This window comes from Neoarius graeffei, chromosome 12, assembly GCF_027579695.1.
Source record: "Neoarius graeffei isolate fNeoGra1 chromosome 12, fNeoGra1.pri, whole genome shotgun sequence".
Taxonomy (NCBI): Eukaryota; Metazoa; Chordata; class Actinopteri; order Siluriformes; family Ariidae; genus Neoarius; species Neoarius graeffei.
In genome coordinates this window covers 51,021,403-51,039,556 of record NC_083580.1, presented here as the reverse complement: position 1 = coordinate 51,039,556, position 18,154 = coordinate 51,021,403, and the positions used below count along the sequence as shown (strand labels likewise).

General features: G+C 46.3%; 1 protein-coding gene across 1 annotated transcript in view; it reads right to left on the bottom strand.

The window, feature by feature from the left end:
* rimbp2a (RIMS binding protein 2a) overlaps positions 1-18,154 on the bottom strand; it is a 210,510-nt gene that overhangs the window by 139,034 nt on the left and 53,322 nt on the right. The window lies entirely within an intron of this gene.

Genomic DNA, 18,154 nt, shown 5'->3' with positions numbered 1-18,154 from the left:
AGAGTACCGCGCCGACACCACTGTCCGAGGCGTCCACCTCCACGATGAATGGTTGGGAGGTGTCCGGGAGGACCAGAATGGGTGCCGTGCAGAAGCGGGCCTTGAGGTCTTTGAACGCCTTTTCTGCCTGAGGAGACCAGCCATAAGATCCACCTGTCCCTTTGGTGAGGTCTGACATGGGTGCTGCCACAGAACTGAAGTTCCTGATGAACTTGCGGTAGAAGTTAGCGAATCCTAAGAACCGCTGAACCTCCTTAACAGACTTGGGAGTAGGCCAGTCCCGGACGGCCAGGGTCTTGGCAGGGTCCATTTGGAGTTGGCCTGTCCGTACAATAAATCCCAGAAAGGAGACCTCGGGAACATGAAATTCGCATTTCTGGGCCTTGGCGAACAGATTGTTCTGTAGCAGCCTCTGGAGAACCTGGCGGACATGGTGGCGGTGCTCCTGCACGGTCTTGGAAAAGATAAGGATGTCATCGAGGTAGACAAAGACGTACAGGTTAATCATGTCCCTTAAGACGTCGTTGATTAGGGCCTGAAAAACAGCTGGTGCGTTGGTGAGTCCGAAGGGCATCACCTGGTATTCATAGTGCCCAGACGGGGTGTTAAAGGCAGTCTTCCACTCGTCTCCCTGTCGGATACGGATGAGGTGGTATGCGTTCCGTAGGTCCAACTTGGTGAAGACGGTGGCGCCTTGGAGCAGGTCGAAAGCAGTGGACATCAGCGGAAGGGGATATCGGTTGAGCACAGTGATCTTGTTCAGGCCCCTGTAGTCAATACATGGTCGAAGCCCCCCATCCTTCTTGCCGACAAAGAAGAAGCCGGCACCAGCAGGTGAGGTGGAGGGTCGAATGAACCCAGAGACCAGGGTGTCTTTGAGGTATTCCTCCATAGCCTTGCATTCTGGCTGAGAGAGGGAAAACAGTCTGCCACGAGGAGGGGTAGTCCCAGGGAGCAAATCGATGGCACAGTCGTAGGCCCGGTGCGGAGGAAGAACGGCGGCCCTGCTCTTGCTGAATACCTCCTTGAGATCCCAGTACTCTGTGGGAACTTGAGATAACTCGGTGAGATCAGGGGGCTCGGCAGGAGACACAGGAGAGCTAGAGAGCAGACAAGAGGCATGGCATGCAGGGCCCCATTCCACAACCTGGCTTGTTACCCAGTCTATGCGAGGGTTGTGGCGAGTAAGCCAAGGAAGGCCTAGAATAACTGGGAACTCAGGTGAAGGAATCAGGTGCAGGGATATTTCTTCCTTGTGACCTTGAGACTGGAGGAAGACTGGAGAAGTAACTTGGGTGACTCTTCCATCACCTAACGCTTGGCCATCGAGGGCAGACACAGACAGAGGGACTTCAAGAGGTGCAGTAGGTATATTGATGCTTTGGGCGAAGTGAATATCCATAAAGTTCCCAGCCGCCCCTGAGTCTATCAAAGCTTGACAAGAGTGGACAGACTCACCCCAGGAGATGCAGGCAGAGATGTCAGCTGTGCCAGGGTTTTCCCAATTTGCTGAAGCAGTTCCTCGTGGCGAGCAAGGGCCTCACGTTGGCTGGTGAGCGTACGTCCATGAGCATCCATGGTCGCTCCGAAGCGTGTCAAAGCTGTCATAATTCCCTGAAGGTTGGCCGGGTAGACAGTTGAAACAGCCTCTGCTGAGTCGGTCATGACGGAGTCTTTCTGTCAGGGTTTTGCTGGGATTCGAACCTGGTTCGTTGGTGTGATAATCCAGCAAACCCCCACTAGGCCACCAGGGGGATGACTCAAATGCAGAGGCATGAGGCGGAAGTAGAAAAAGTAACAAAAGGTTTATTTATACTATGTACACTATATACAATCCAGGGCAAAACAAAAAAACAAAAAGTATAATTCAAAAAGAAAAAGGCAAAAATGCAAAAGCTCAGAAGATCCACAAAACACAGTACAAAGGAAACTGGAGATAAACATAACAGCACAAAGACTCCGTGACAAGAGGACTGAACTCAGGGGTATAAATACACAAACTAATTAAGGACACAGGTGAAGATAATTAGGACTAACAGGCAATTAACAAAAACACAAAACACAGGAACAGTGGCGGCCTCTAGAGGCCAAAATAAACAAGACACAAAAAGGAAATAACAGCGGCCTCTAGAGGCCAAAACAGTCCAAGTCCTAACACAATGTAGAGGACAGTCTAGAAAGACAGACTACAAATGTATATGAGCAAATGAGAAATGATGGTTGTCAGGATGATCAAGTTGTAATGATGGAGAAGTTGACTGAGGAGTTGAAGAAACCAAAGGTAGACGAACCACCCAACTTTAGACAGTCACTACGTTTACATGCACGTCCAAATCGAGCTCCTGTTGGTAATCGAGCAAAGGGTCCCAGCAGGGGTGCCAGAGAAATCCAGTCCTACATGCACAAGTGAAATCGGGCTATTGTGCAAGGTGCATTGTGCACCCGAGCCACACGTGGCGCTACACGCCCCATTGTGTTGGTACACTTCCGGTTGTCGTGATGAAGAAGAGCTATAGTGTTGCCAGATACTGCTGACGTTTTCCAGCCCAAAACATGTTCAAATCCGCTAAAATGCACTTAAAACCCCCAATCTGGCAACACTAGCAGTTCCGTGCTCAAGCTGTTAGGCTTGCTCTAACAGACTATGGCTACAAACTGTCCGGCGCAGACCACTGTTTTGTAAGACAACTTCTCATCTCATCTCATTATCTCTAGCCGCTTTATCCTTCTACAGGGTCGCAGGCAAGCTGGAGCCTATCCCAGCTGACTATGGGCGAAAGGCGGGGTACACCCTGGACAAGTCGCCAGGTCATCACAGGGCTGACACATAGACACAGACAACCATTCACACTCACATTCACACCTACGGTCAATTTAGAGTCACCAGTTAACCTAACCTGCATGTCTTTGGACTGTGGGGGAAACCGGAGCACCCGGAGGAAACCCACGCGGACACGGGGAGAACATGCAAACTCCGCACAGAAAGGCCCTCGCCGGCCCCGGGGCTCGAACCCAGGACCTTCTTGCTGTGAGGCAACAGCGCTAACCACTACACCACCGTGCCGCCCCGTAAGACAACTTATTTTGCACAATAATATTTTTCTAAAGTCCATTTTTTGCTTACAATTTAACTTATGTCTTAATAAACACACAAAAAGTTCAATTGTTTTGTTTTTATTGACATTCTTCAGATGTTGGACATATATATTTAAGTTATATAAATAAGTAAGTATATAAGTAAATAAGTATATATTTAACACAAATACAATGACTTGTTTATGTACACAATTCACAGCTATGCAACAGCTGTACAGATGTATTTGGTGATACAGTAAGTGAGCTAAATTTTAACAGTGCAAACAATGCCACAAAAAGAAAAGATTCATGCCGTTGTCATGATTCGTTGTCATGCCGACCGAGGCTGTTGTGTTTCCTGCTTGTGGTCTCGTCACTCGTCACTTCCGGAAGTAGCTTGACAACTAGCTCGATAGGGTATACATGCACAAAGTAGCTCGGCAGAAATCGCATAAACTAGGTCATGTAGCTCGATTCCGAGAAATCAAGTTCGGTTCAATTTCAGCCGAATTAAGGTGTATACATGACATTTTGAACTTCGATTTCAGTCGAGCAACGGCAGAAATTCGATTCTCTCTATGTGCATGTAAACGTAGTGAATATGATAGTAGAAAAGTTAAGGAAAAATCTGCTACCATAGATGAGGTATTAAGGTACAGCCATTCATTTTGGCATATCACTACAGTGATGTGGCCTCCCTGACAGCTGACAGCTTCAGCCATCAAAGTCTCTAGGGAACATTACAGTAGTGGTTTCCCATTGCCTTCTACTGGATTATTATAGAGGTTTTCACACACATTCACACCTATGGTCAATTTAGAGCCACCAATTATCCTAACCTGCATGCTTTAGGACTGTGGGGGAAACCAGAGCACCTGGAGGAAACCCACACAGACACAGGGAGAACATGCAAACTCCACACAGAAAGGCCCCTGTCGGCCTCAGGGCTCAAACCCAGAACCTTCTTGCTGTGAGGCGACAGTGCCAACCACTACACCACCGTCCCACCTTAAGGTACATACAAGTGAGAAATCTGGAAGTAGTAAACAATTTGATGAAGGTAGCAGAGAATGTAGTAGCTAAATTACTGGGACACAAGACAAATAAGGGAAATAGCCAAAGAGAACCATGGTGGAAAAGGTGTACTCTGGTGCAGATAAATAGTATAGCAAGGAAAAATATAAATAAACTTAAATATATGTTCAAAGGAAAAGTTTTTTTTGTTTTGTTTTTTTGTTTTTTTTATTAAAGGCGTCGTGCGGTAATTTCAGCAATCAGGCTATATCATGTGTCAAAATGTCGGGTTTGGTGGGTTATTCAAGCCCCTCGGTTTCCCGCGATCTCAGTGTCACGATGCGCCCGCTACAAGCATTTAAAGTTGACACGCACAGCCAAATTTAGGCAGCCAGCCGTTAACTAGGTCAAGTTATGTGTGACGTCATACCAGTAACCTCCCTTGGGTGATGCTGGCCTGTTGCCATGTTTTCTCTATAGCGTGCGTTTACCAGAGTTGTTTACATTGCGGATTTTGTGGATTTATTCAGTTTGTGGATAGTTTTGAACACTCAAAACACTATGAAATGATGTATTAATATTCTGTGATACAAAATGCCTAATCGGTGTATTGTGTTTGGCTGTAACAACGAACACTGAACACTATTTGTGACTATTATCAATGGATCTGATTTCAAGGTCATGGCTAGGTATTGATAGAAAAAAAATATTTTTTTAAAAAAAACATGTTTTAAGTGTTTCTATGTATCAATCATTAATTGTACAAAATGATTTTCATACATTTATGTATTTGTCATATCTTTCTTTGTCACATGAAGTGTTGTCTTGATAACATATGTGGCACATAATTTTAGCAAATGGATGACAGAAGATTAATTGAAAGATTTATGCCACAGAGCTGCCTTTAACTAATAATTATCACTTATTACTGATGATTGTACGTTTACTAAACAATACAATACAAAGCTCAATACTCCCAGCCTATAACATACTGAATATCAAGTTAAAATCAACCGCAATAAAAGGAAAATGATGAAAACTGGAATATCAAGGGGTCTACTGTATCAGAAGACCCACTGCATTTCGCGAGTTCGCAAGCTGTCAAGTTGCTAGAATTCAATCTTTCTAGCTATACTTTCACCCCTACAGCTATCAGTATTACACATAATCATAGATTAATCACACAGCATTCTAATTCAAGTGAAAATGGTCTTTAAAAATACACACAAGTAGTGATTTAGTCAGAGAAACCAACCAAAACAAGTCTTCAAGTCGCCGGTCTTCTTCATTCTCGTCTTCGTTTCTGTCGTCGTCAGAGCTGTCCTCATTTTCTTCTGAAGATGAGCGTTCAGGTTCAAATCTGTAAGGCTGGATACCACCAGGACATTCAGCTGTCAAAATCTCTACTTGTGGGCCATTTTCTTCTTCTGTATCGGTAAAATCAAAGCTAATTTCCTCAGCATCGCTCCTATTTTCTGGTGTGTCCACCATTGCAACTGCACCAAGTGGTTACTGGTATGACGTCACGCAGCTGTTCCGTTGACCGAGAGGGGGCACTGCGAACGCGGGAAATTTCAAGTGATGGGCATGACCAAATAAGGACCGATTACAACCGCGGGAAGCTTTTGAAAAATCGACGGTCAATTTATTTCGAATCTCGAAAGCATTCTGGTGCAGAATAATGCGACTTTTATCGCCACTATGTGACGCCTTTAAGTGAGGTCAAAGAGGACCTGGAAAGAAGATGCAATATCAAGAGGAAGGACGTGAAAGTTATGTTAGAGGAATTGAAACAATGAGTACTAGCAAAGACTGCAAAGATCAAGTGGAATGAAATAAGGATTGACCAGTTTAAACAGAACAGGATGTTCCTAAATAACCAAAGGCAATTGTTTGAGCAGTTAGAGGGAAAAGAAAGAAGAGATGATGTTTTGCCAGATGCAAAAGAGAGTATAGAATTTGAGTTTGATATGGAGTAAGGAAGTGTTGCATAATGGGGATGCCGAGTGGCTGAGAAAAGTTGAAAGACAAGTTAAACATATTGAAATTCAGAAAGACATTGTTATTACTCCAGATAAAGTTACAAGACAAGCTAAGAAGCTACCTAACTGGAAGGCGCCAGGTCCAGATGGATTACAAGGCTTCTTGATAAAGAATATGAAGTCCATCAGATCGATCATGTCAGCAATGTTGAATGAGGCAACAACTCAGGCCAATGTGCCCAGCCAGTTGACAACAGAGAGAACCATCCTGATTTTGAAAGATAAAGACAAAGGGAATGTTCCAAGTAATTTTCATCCAGTAACATGTCTGCCACTCATGTGGAAACTGTTGACTGGAATACTTGCTGAGGAATTGTATGACCATTTAGATAAAGCAGACTTGTTACCATGGGAGCAGAAGAGTTGCAGAAAAAAAATTGTGAGGGACAAAAGATCAACTGTTAATAGACAGGAACAGTACTGGAGAATTGTAAAAGGAGACAAACTGGGTTGGCAATGGGCTGGATTGATTACAAGAAGGCCTATGATATGGTGCCCCACTCTTGGATTTTGCAGTGCTTAGATATGTTTGGAGTTGCATGGAACATGAGAGAATTTATTTCGAGAAGTATCGAAAATTGGCAAACTGAACTTACATCAAGTGAAACAGTTTTAGGTAGAGTAAAAATAAAGTGTGGAATATTTCAGTGTGACAGCCTTTCACCATTGTTGTTTGTGCTGACTCTAATACCATTAAGTTTAGTCCCGAGAGATGTCAAAGCTGGTTATGACTTAAGAAAGAGCAGAGGTGTTCTAAATCATCTACTTTTCATGGATGACCTAAAACTTTATGGTAAAAATGAGAAAGAACTGGAAACATTGGTTAATACAGTCAGGATATTTACCTCAGATATTTGCATGAAATTTGGAGTTAGCAAGTGTGGGGTTTTGGTGATGAAGAAAGTTAGAATGACGCAATGGAATAAAATTACCTAATGATGAAGAGATCAAGGAGGTTGATGTGACAACATGTTACAAGTATTTAGGTGTGTTAGAAGCAGATGAAAAGAAAGATGCTGAAATGAAAGATGATATTCAGAAAGAATATCTTAGGAGAGTACAGAAAATATTGAAATCTAAATGAAAGTGATACTGACATGAACAGGTCTCCTCTGTGTCATTTTATAGATTTTAACATAAACTTTCAATTTTCGATGTAATCACAAGGTGTGGAGATGAAAATTCAACAAAATAAAATATCTAAACCTCTCACCATGAAGAGATGCCTGGAATTCCCTTCCGCAGAGAATGGCCCAGACCAGAAATGATGTAGATCAGTGAACCCCTGCCTGGACGGCACGCCGACAGAACTTGGCTTAGGGATTCTCATCTCATCTCATTATCTCTAGCTGCTTTATCCTGTTCTACAGGGTCGCAGGCAAGCTGGAGCCTATCCCAGCTGACTACGGGCGAAAGGCGGGGTACACCCTGGACAAGTCGCCAGGTCATCACAGGGCCGACACATAGACACAAACAACCATTCACACTTACATTCACACCTACGGTCAATTTAGAGTCACCAGCTAACCTAACGGCTTAGGGATTTTACCTTAAAATTTCAAACAGGTTCAATTCACCTTAAAAGCTGCTCTCTGTTAAAGGACACCCTAAGTGTCAGGGTGCAGGCATTTACTGGTATGTGCAGGGGAGAGCAGGGAAAGCAAACTGGAAACAAAGACAGAAACACCCCCCCCCCACACCAGGAGCTCCAGTCTTTTTAGGACACCCTCTCCCTCTGGGTGCAGGCTTGTTGGGGTGTTGACTGTGGAACTCCTGAGTCAGGAGATGCTCCGGAATGTCCCTTGCGCCTACCCAGCTTCACTCTTCAGGTCCATAGCCCTCCCAATCTACCAGGTACTCAAGCTGACCTCTTCTGCACCTAGAGTCTAGGATTCTGTTCACCTGGTAGATGGGATCCCCTGGTCTGGGGTGAGCATGTTTGTGGACAGAGGACCTTGGATGGCAGGTTTTAGGCAGGAGACATGATATGTGGGTGACAAGTGACTGTGTGGTGGGAGCTCAAGCCTGTAGGAGACTTCATTGATGCATCAGAGCACCTTGTAAGGTCCGATGTAGCATGCCTGTAGCTTCTTACAAGTATTGGGTTCCTTGAGGTCCTTAGTTGACACCCATACCTGGTCACCAGGAGAAAACTCAGGGTTATCGCTCCTGTGCTTATTGGCATATTCCTTATACTTGGCATTGACAGACTCAATGCACAGATGAACCTCCTCCAAAAGTGACTGGCTGCATGAGAACCACTCCTCCACTGCCTATACACATGCCAGTGAGTCATCCCATGGGAACGGGGTGGGGGGGTAGCCAAGCATGCACTGAAAGGGTGTTAGTTGTGTAGCAGAGTGCTTCAGAGAGTTCTGTGCATACTTGGCCCACAGGATGAAATGGGTCCAGTCCCCCTGGTTCTGCATGCAGAAGATTCTGAGGAAACATCCTATCTCCTGGTTAGCCCTCTCTACCTGGCCATTGGACTGGGGGTGATATCCGGACATGAGGCTCACCAAGACTCCTCACCACTCCATGAAACTGGCCCATAAACAAGAGATGAACTGAGGACCACAGTCACTAACTATGTCTTCTGGGATGCCAAAGTATCTGAATACATACTGGAATAATAGTTCAGCAATCTGGAAAGCTGTGGGGATGCCGGGTAACGGGATGAGTCTCAGTGCCTTGGAGAACCTGTCGATGATGACCAGGATGGTAGTGTTGCCTTGGGATGGTGGTAGGTCGGTGATAAAGTTGACATCCAGGTGAGACCAGGGTCTCTGAGGTACAGGGAGAGGGCATAGTTTACCAGCAGGAGGTGTTTGAGGTACCTTGACTTGTGCGCACTCCATGCATGAGGAGATGAAATGGATTATCTCTGTCAACATATTCTCCCACCAGTACTTGTTCCGTAGCAGTTGGTGAGTATGATGACTGCTTGGGTGACCAGTGGCAGGAGATGCATGTGCCCGAGTGATGAGTTTACCTCGGAGATGGTTGGGGATGTACAGGTGGGCAGTTAGCTGGAGGAGTCTGTGGTTGTGACTCCCTTATTTCCTTGTCTAGGTCCCATGAAATTGCTTGGATGAAGCATTTGGGTGTGAGGATGGGGTGAGGTTCAGGGTCATGAGGAGATGGGCTGAAGACACATGACAGGGCATCTGCTTTTGTGTTCTTGGTGCCTGGATGATAGGATATTGTGAAGTGGAAGCGCGTGAAAAACAGAGCTCATCGGGCTTGGCGTGGGTTAAGTCTCTTGGCCTTCTTGAGATATTCCCAGTTCTTATGATCCGTAAGTATGACGAAGGGGTAAGTGGCTTCCTCCAGCCAGTGTCCCCATTGATCCAGAGCAAGCTTGATAGCGAGTAGTACTCTGTTCCCGATGTCATAGTTCCTCTCCGCTGAGGTGAGTTTCTTTGAGAAGAATGAGACTGGGTGGAGCTTGGGCTTCTCACCGAAGTGCTGTGAGAAGACCCCTCCTACACCTGTCTCGGAGGCCTCCACCTTGACCATGAAAGGTCGGGTAGGGTCAGGGTGTTGGAGGATTGGAGATGTGGTGAAGGTGGTTTTGAGCTTGTTGAAGGCTTCTTTGGCTGCAGGTGTCCAGTGGAGGCACTTTGGTCCCTTCTTTAACAGGGAGGTCAATGGCACCGTGTGAGTACTGAAATTTCTAATGAAACGGTGAAAGAAATTTGCAAAACCTAGGAAGCATTGGAGCTCCTTGACTGAAGTGGGCACCAACCAGGAAGTCACCGCAGAGACCTTGGAGGGGTCCATACTGACCCCCTCTGCACTGATGATGTACCCCAGAAAGGAGACCTGATGCATGTGGATCTCACACTTTTTGGCTTTAACATAAAGGTGGTTTTCTAATAGGCAGTTGAGCACTGATCAGACATGTTGGAATGGCTCTCTTCATCTGGGGAGTAGATCAGAATATCATTGATGTATGCCACCACATATCTCCCTAACATGTCCAAAGTACATCACACTGGAACACGCTTGGCACCAAAGAGAGGCCATATGGCATCACTCAGTACTCAAAATGGCCAGCATTGGTGCTGAAGGCTGTCTTCCACTCATCTCCTTCTCAGATATGGACCAGGTTGTAGGCACTGCATAGCTCTAGCTTAGAAAACACCTTAGTGCTATGGAGTTGTTCTAAAGCCAAGGGCACCAGGGGAAGAGGATATGGGTACTTCACGGAGATCTGATTGAATCCTCAAAAGTCTATACATGGGCAGAGGCGTGCTCTCTCTTCTCCACAAAGAAGAATCCCACTGATGCAGGTGATGTAGACAGGTGTATGTACCCCGCTTGAGGGTCTCTTGTATGTACTCCTCCATTGCCACTTGTTCCATCTGGGACAGAGGGTAGATGTGACTGCATGGTGAAGTGCCCAGTAGGAGGTCAATGGCACAGTCATAGGGACGATGTGGTGGTAGACTGCATGCCTTACCCTTACTGAAGACCTCCCTTAGGTCCAGGTAACACTCTGGGATCCCTTGTAGGGAGTCAGGCTGGGGACTCTCTTCAGAGGTGGAGGAGAGACTTAGCTGAGGATGCTGAAGACAGTTCTGGAAACAGGTTGGGGACCATTGGAGAATCTCCTTATTCTGCCAGGAGATGAGTGGGTCATGAAGCTGCAGCCAAGGATAACCCAAAATGATGTCATGATGTACAGTAATGGTAACTAGGAGTGAGATTAGCTCTGAATGGAGGGCTTCCACCTGAATGTGTATGGGAGTGGTCTGGGTGGTGATGAGGCCTTCCCCTGTCGGGCCTCCATTGATTGTCCTGATGCTGAGTGGACTCTGCAGAGGGTTTGTGGGCAAACTGAACTTCTGGACAACTGAGCTGTCGATGAAGTTCCCTTCCACCCCTGAGTCAACAAATGCAGAAAGCATGTGGGTCTAGGAAGGCAGTCTCAGCAATACAGGAACCTTGAAAGACTGAGCTCTAAATGATCTCACTGGACTCACCGGGTCAGCCTCAGCCTCCGTAGAGCTGGTGCATGGTGGGCAGACTGGACACTGAATAATCTGATGGTTGGCACTCCCACAGAAGAAACATAGGCCCTCTCTCCTCCTCCGATCTCATTCGGAGCATTTCAGACGAGTTTGTGAGACCTCCATGGGTGTGGGAACGTCGGTGGTTGAAGTGGGCACGGTCTCCTCCTTGAGTGACGGGCGACTGGACAGTAGATGGTCCAGCCAAATTGCAAGATCAATCAGGGCATCTAAGGTGAAATGTTCATCATGGCACACCAGCTCACTCAATACAGCAGGGCGATGCCCCTGGTGGAAAACAGCTTTTAGAGCCGACTCGGTCCATCCGCTGGCTGCTGTGAGAATTCGGAAAGCTAGGGCATTGTTGGCAACTCTCCTAGAACCCTGTGTGATGGTCAATAGGCTCTCACCAACCTCAGTTCCCTCAGGTTCATGATCAAACACACACTTGAATAGTGTGAGGAAACAATAATACAAGGTTGTGTGCTCCCCTCCACTCCTCCACACTGCGCTGGCCCACTGCATCGCCATTGCTGGTCAAGAACAAAAGAAACCTTGTGATCTTATATTCCTCAGAGATGTGTTGGATCATAGAGAAGTACATGTAGCACTGAAGCAAAAATCCCTTACAGCTACGTGCATCCCCGGCGTATCTCTCCAGGCATGCAAGCAAAAGTGCAGAACTTGGGGGGATTTCAGGGCATGTTGGGGGGGCCTGCAACATCACGGCAGCTAGCTGAGCCATCTTGGTGTTGAGATCGGCGAGCATCTGCTGATGTTCCCACAAGAGGCGCCCCTGAGCGCTCAGAACAGTTTGCCTCGCCTCCTCTGCTGCATTCATCGATGCGAAGTATCCTGTCAGGGTGCAGGCACTTACGGATGTATGTGCAGAGGAGAGCGGGGAAAGCAAACTGGAAACAAAGCCAAAATGCGAGACTAGAATCAAGGTCGTGGGACAGGCGAGGGTCGATTGATCAGTAGACGGGGCAATGCAGAAAGAGCTAGAGAATAACAAGAAAGATACAAGAGTGAGGGGCAAGAACACAAGAAAGTAGAATAAAGGCTCGGTATGACAGAAATGAACACTAAACGATACTTTGCATTGAGTGAGAGTGGGAGAGGTTTTTATATAGCAGGGGCTGATGAACCAGGAAATGAATGACAGGTGTATTTAACAAACTGGTGATAGAGGACACTGTGGTTCATGGGTGTTGTAGTTCTGAGCAGCCATGTTTATAATTGGGTTTGGACTGGTGCTCTCAACAGCATTACTGACACTAAGAAGAACATAGCTTTTGGAATTTAAAAAAAAATCTTTTACAGCTGCAGAGATACAGTGATTTTAGTAAAAATCAATAATGGTAATTGCGTGCTGACCCCTTCCTAATGTTGTAGCACAAAATAGAAAGAGTCTGCATGGTCCTAATTGGTACTATTGGACCCAGAAAAGGTTCTAAAAGGTTCTAAAACCAGAAAAGGAGCAACTTAGTTTTGGAAGTTAACCCTAACAAATTCCTGGCTGCTGTGCACTCACTGCATACAGTGCATATGGTGCAACATGTCACCTGGCTCCAGTGCTGAAAGTGAAAGTGCCTACATAATGAGGTGAGTGACAGCCACTCAGAGCTTGGCAAGCTGACAAGTGGACATCATGGAAGGATGATTGTAACAGACCACCTGTTTTTGTTTACATTAATAATTACCAATACCAGCTGTTGTTAGAATCTTTTACTGATGTAATTGTTTGTATAATAGTAATAGTAATTCCTGTCAATAAGTTATAACTCAGGCAAAGATTAAATAATTGTTTTTGTTCCAATTTGGCAATTGCCTACTGAATACTGACCTTCCAAATGGACAGTGTGGCACAGAGATATGTCACTTAGTGTAGACAACTGTAGTGGAAAGTAGTCACTGGACTGCAGCCAGTGTACCAGAACAGTGCTAGTGTAGATCTACTCTACTTATTTTATTACCTGAAGCAAGGTTCGAATTATGAATTCATCTTTGTGGGGGTCTCTTTAAAAAACAAAACAAGGAACGGTGCATGGATGCGGACAGTAGATATATAAATAGCCTACCAGGTGCGCGTTCCGTGAGTGAGAGGCTATGTGGTTCATTAGGCTATACTTGCATACACACAGATTAGTATTTTTTTATTTTTTTATTTATTTTTAACATATTGTTTTTGTTATTTTCCTATAGCCTATACTTTAAACAGAGGGAGAATGCATTCTACTAGTACCGAAATGTGTCATGGCTAATGTCGGCACCAATGGTGGTCTTTTTTTTGGTGGTATGGTAGCCAGTAGTCTCTAATTTATTGGTCTTTTTCTTGAAAACTTAACCAACAAATGAAACCAAGGTCAAGTGGTTTTTCTTCTGAAAGGATTAATGTGTGTGTCTGTTAATGTTCGCGAGCTCTCAAAAGGATAATTTGCACGTATAATGGCATGGTGGTACGGTGGTGTAGTGGTTAGCACTGTCGCCTCACAGCAAGAAGGTACTGGGTTCGAGCCCAGTGGCCGACAAGGGCCTTTCTGTGTGGAGTTTGCATGTTCTCCCCATGCCCGTGTGGGTTTCCTCCAGGTGCTCCGGTTTCCCCCACAGTCCAAAGGCATGCAGGTTAGGCTAATTGGTGGCTCTAAATTGACTGTAGGTGTGAATATGAGCATGAATGGTTGTCTGTGTCTACATGTTAGCCCTGCGATGACCTGGCGACTTGTCCAGGGTGTACCCTGCCTCTCACCCGTAGTCAGCTGGGATAGGCTCCAGCTTGCCTGTGACCCTGCAGGACAGGATAAGCGGCTACAGATAATGGATGGATGGCGTGGTGGTGCTGCATTCACGAGAGTATGCACTGAGCTGTAATGTGTTCTTTTGGAAAACGTGTTTATTCTTCTTATTATTTAAGGTTATCTGTCTATCTTTAAAATAAATATTACTTAGTATATCAAAGGAAAATGAGTTTTATTTGTGACTAAAATATAAATGATGCTGCATTTTTAGAAACCCCCACAGATATATGATTTTACTGCCCATGTATGTACGGTAATTTGAACCATGACCTGAAGGCTAAAATAAAATATTTTCCCAGCTACCTAAGAGTACCTGCCCACCGTTCGAGCCTGTGTTTGACATTGTTTTCAAGCATTTTCAAGACTCTGGACTAATGGAGTATGTGTACAATAGAGTGCGCCATCTGTCTGCCAGATTGCTTTATTTTCAAAGAGTCATAGTGAGGAGTGAAATTATTTAGGTCTCAGTATTATTTAAAAAACTTTTTCAGTGTTGTAAAGTACCACAAAGGAATACTGCATTAATACCATAATATTTCTAAATAAACTGCCATGTTATTAAATGATTGGGCTTGTCTGTATTCCTTTGGTAGTGATGGAAAATAATGTAAAAGTCCTGGCTTTAGACGTTGTGTGCGCACTTCCGGTTTCTGGAGATTCCCCGATCTACGTCACAGCAAGGCGCCTCAGTTCCCACAGGGCTCGAAATTCTTTTTTTTTTCACCAGCCAGCCGGACTAGTTACCTTCCAAAGTAACTAGCCAAACAGAAAATCAACTAGCCAAAATTTGTTCATGTATGAATTTTACTTCTGTCAAAAATAACGCAAAAGAGAGTAGTTACCATTGTTCATGACTAATGTGCATTTATTTCAAGACCCGAGTATTTTGATACTGTTGTTACATACATAAATGAGAACAACACAGAGCACCATAATATAATATCAGCAAATAATAATATATTGGAAAACTTGGTAACTTGCTGTATGAGTATTGAAAACAAATATACTTACTATCATGACGATAGCACCCAAAATATGTCCAACATGCTTTCTGTATTTAACCATTTATGAGAGAGAAAGCATTAGGAGCTTCATATTGACTAGGAATCAACTTGAAAAACATTAATTATTCCATAAAAATCGTATCACAGCCAAGGCCTACACTGCTCCCACATTTGCTTATAAGTCCTTTGTCGTTTCTCCTTCTCGTACGCTTTATCGGCGGCCTTTTTCTCCTCTTCAGACCGAGGTCGCTTTGTCCCCGTCTCTGGCGGTTTCTGTACACCTTTCAGAAAATTCCACATCGCAACGTAGCTTTGGCAGATGTAGATGTAAACAACAACAAAAACATGTGTTTAAATGGGTGATAATGTGGCCACATCTATTGAATTTGATAACATGATGTAGCAGTGGGGGCATGGCCAAGCATCGGTCTGTGAATGGAGGGCAGAGTCAGGGAAGGTAAGTGGTGGAATCATTGCACCTGATGGGGATTAACCTGTGTTTGTGTGTCTTCCCCAGTGACCATGCCCTTTAAAAGGAGAGGAAAGCAGAGAAAGGGAGCTCTCTCCAAACAGTGTGTGTGTGTGTGTGTGTGTGTGTGTGTGTGTGCGCGCGCACGCGCGCGGCTGGGAAGTGATAAAAGGCTGAAAAGCTAGCTGTAGAAGTCAGAGCGGGTGTATGGAGCACAGAAGGACGGCAGGCCAGAACTGAGTTCCAAAAAACTCTTTTTATTTGCACTTTTCAGTACTAACATATACTCTCCCAGCCACACACATACACACACACACACACACAAGTCATCTGGTGTGGGAGAGAGCTCCCTTCCTCTGCCTTCTCTCTCCTTATATAGGGCGTGGTTGCTAGGAAGACACACAAACACAGGTTAATTCATCTCAGGTGTAGTGATTCTGCCACTTACCTTCCCTGACTCCGCCCTCCGGTCACAGACCGACGCTTAACCACGCCCCCACTGCCACATACCCCCACCACCCGACTCAGGCCGGGCAGCCGTCCGGCCCGCAGCCGACTCCCCCCAGCGGGAGAGGAAGTCCGCCATGACCATCTGCACCCCCGGCCTGTGGACCACCTTGAAGTTAAAGGGTTGGAGTGCCAGATACCAACGGGTGATCCGCGCATTGGAATCCTTCATGCGGTGGAGCCACTGGAGGGGCGCGTGGTCCGAACAGAGGGTGAAGGGGCGTCCCAGCAGGTAGTAACGGAGGGCGAGGACCGCCCACTTGATGGCCAGGCACTCCTTCTCTATGGTGCTGTAGCGCCCCTCACGCACTGACAGCTTTTGACTTATGTACAGCACTGAGCGATCCTCCCCCTCCACCTCCTGGGACAAAACAGCCCCCAGCCCTCTGTCCGACACGTCCGTCTGCAATATAAAAGGGAGAGAAAAGTCAGGGGAGTGTAAAAGTGGCCCCCCACACAGTGCAGCCTTTAACTCAGAAAAAGCCTGCTGGCATCACTCCATCCACTGGACCGGATCTGGTGCCCCCTTTTTAGTGAGATCAGTCAGCGGGCTGGTGACGTCCGAATAATTAGGTATAAACCTACGATAATAGCCAGCCAGCCCCAGGAACTGTCTCACCCCCTTTTTGGTCTTGGGCCTCGGGCAGGCCGCAATCGCTGCCGTATTTTTAATTTGGGGACGCACCTGCCCATTGCCCAAGTGGAAGTCCAGATACCGTACTTCCACCCGCCCAATCGCACACTTCTTCGGGTTGGCTGTGAGACCTGCCCGCCTCAGCGACCTAAGGACGGCCCTCAGGTGTTGTAGGTGCCGCGGCCAGTCATTACTATAAATAATGATGTCGTCAAGGTATGCAGCTGCATAGGTGGCGTGGGGGCGGAGGACCCTATCCATCAGCCGCTGAAACGTAGCGGGCACCCCAAACAGCCCAAAAGGAAGTGTGACAAACTGGTGTAAGCCGAACGGTGTGGAAAAGGCTGTTTTTTCTCAGGATAATGGAGTCAAGGGGATCTGCCAATAACCCAGTGTCAAGTAAAAGTGAGCCATGCCTAGTCGATCGAGCAACTCATCAATACGAGGCATTGGGTACGTGTCGAATTTAGACACCGCGTTGACTTTTCTATAGTCTACACAGAACCGGACCAACCAGTCGGCCTTGGGTACCAAGACCACCGGGCTGCTCCAGTCGCTGTGGGACTCCTCAACAATGCCCATTTCAAGCATGGCCTCGAGTTCTTCCCGAACCACTTTTTTCTTGTGTTTGGGTAGCCTGTAAGGGCAGCTACGCACTACCACCCCCAGGGGCATCTCAATGTGGTGCTCTATGAGGTCTGTGCGGCCGGGCATGGGCGAGAACACGTCCGAAAATTCGGTCTGCAACTGGGCAACCTCCGCGAGTTGTGTCGGGGAGAGGTGGTCTCCACAGGGGACCGGAGAGGTACGCGATGCCAATGCTCCCTTTTGAACCTCTGGCCCCAGCTCCGCCTTCTCCAGAACCACCGACACCAATGCCACAGGGACCTCCTTGTTCCAGAGTTTGAGCAGATTGAGGTGGTAAATCTGTAGCGCCCCACCCCTGTCCATTCGCCTCACCTCATAGTCGACATCCCCGACTCGCCGTGTGACCTCAAAGGGTCCTTGCCACTTGGCGATTAATTTGGAGCTCAATGTGGGCAACAGTATGAGTACTTTATCTCCCGGTGTGAACTCCCTAAGGCACGTACCCTTGTCGTACAGGCGGGTTTGCCGTTCTTGGGCCTGACGCAAATTCTCCTGGGTTAGGTGTGTGAGTGTGTGGAGTTTTGCGTGCAGGTCAATAACGTATTGAATTTCATTTTTTCTTGGTGAAGGTCCCTCCTCCCAATTTTCTCACAGCATGTCTAAAATGCCGCGCAGCTTATGCCCATATAGCAATTCGAATGGGGAGAACCCCGTGGAGGCTTGTGGGACCTCTTGCACTGCAAACAACAAGGGTTCAAGCCATTTATCCCAATTACGTGCATCCTCGCTTACGAATTTCTTAATTATATTTTTGAGGGTGCGATTGAATCATTCGACTAAACTGTCCGTTTGTGGGTGATATACGCTGGTGCAGATCAGCTTAATACCTAATAACCCATAAAGTTCGTTCAGTGTTCGTGACATAAACGAGGTGCCTTGATCAGTCAGAATCTCTTTCGGGATTCCAACTCGGGAGATAACGTGGAAGAGCGCTTCTGCAATACTGCA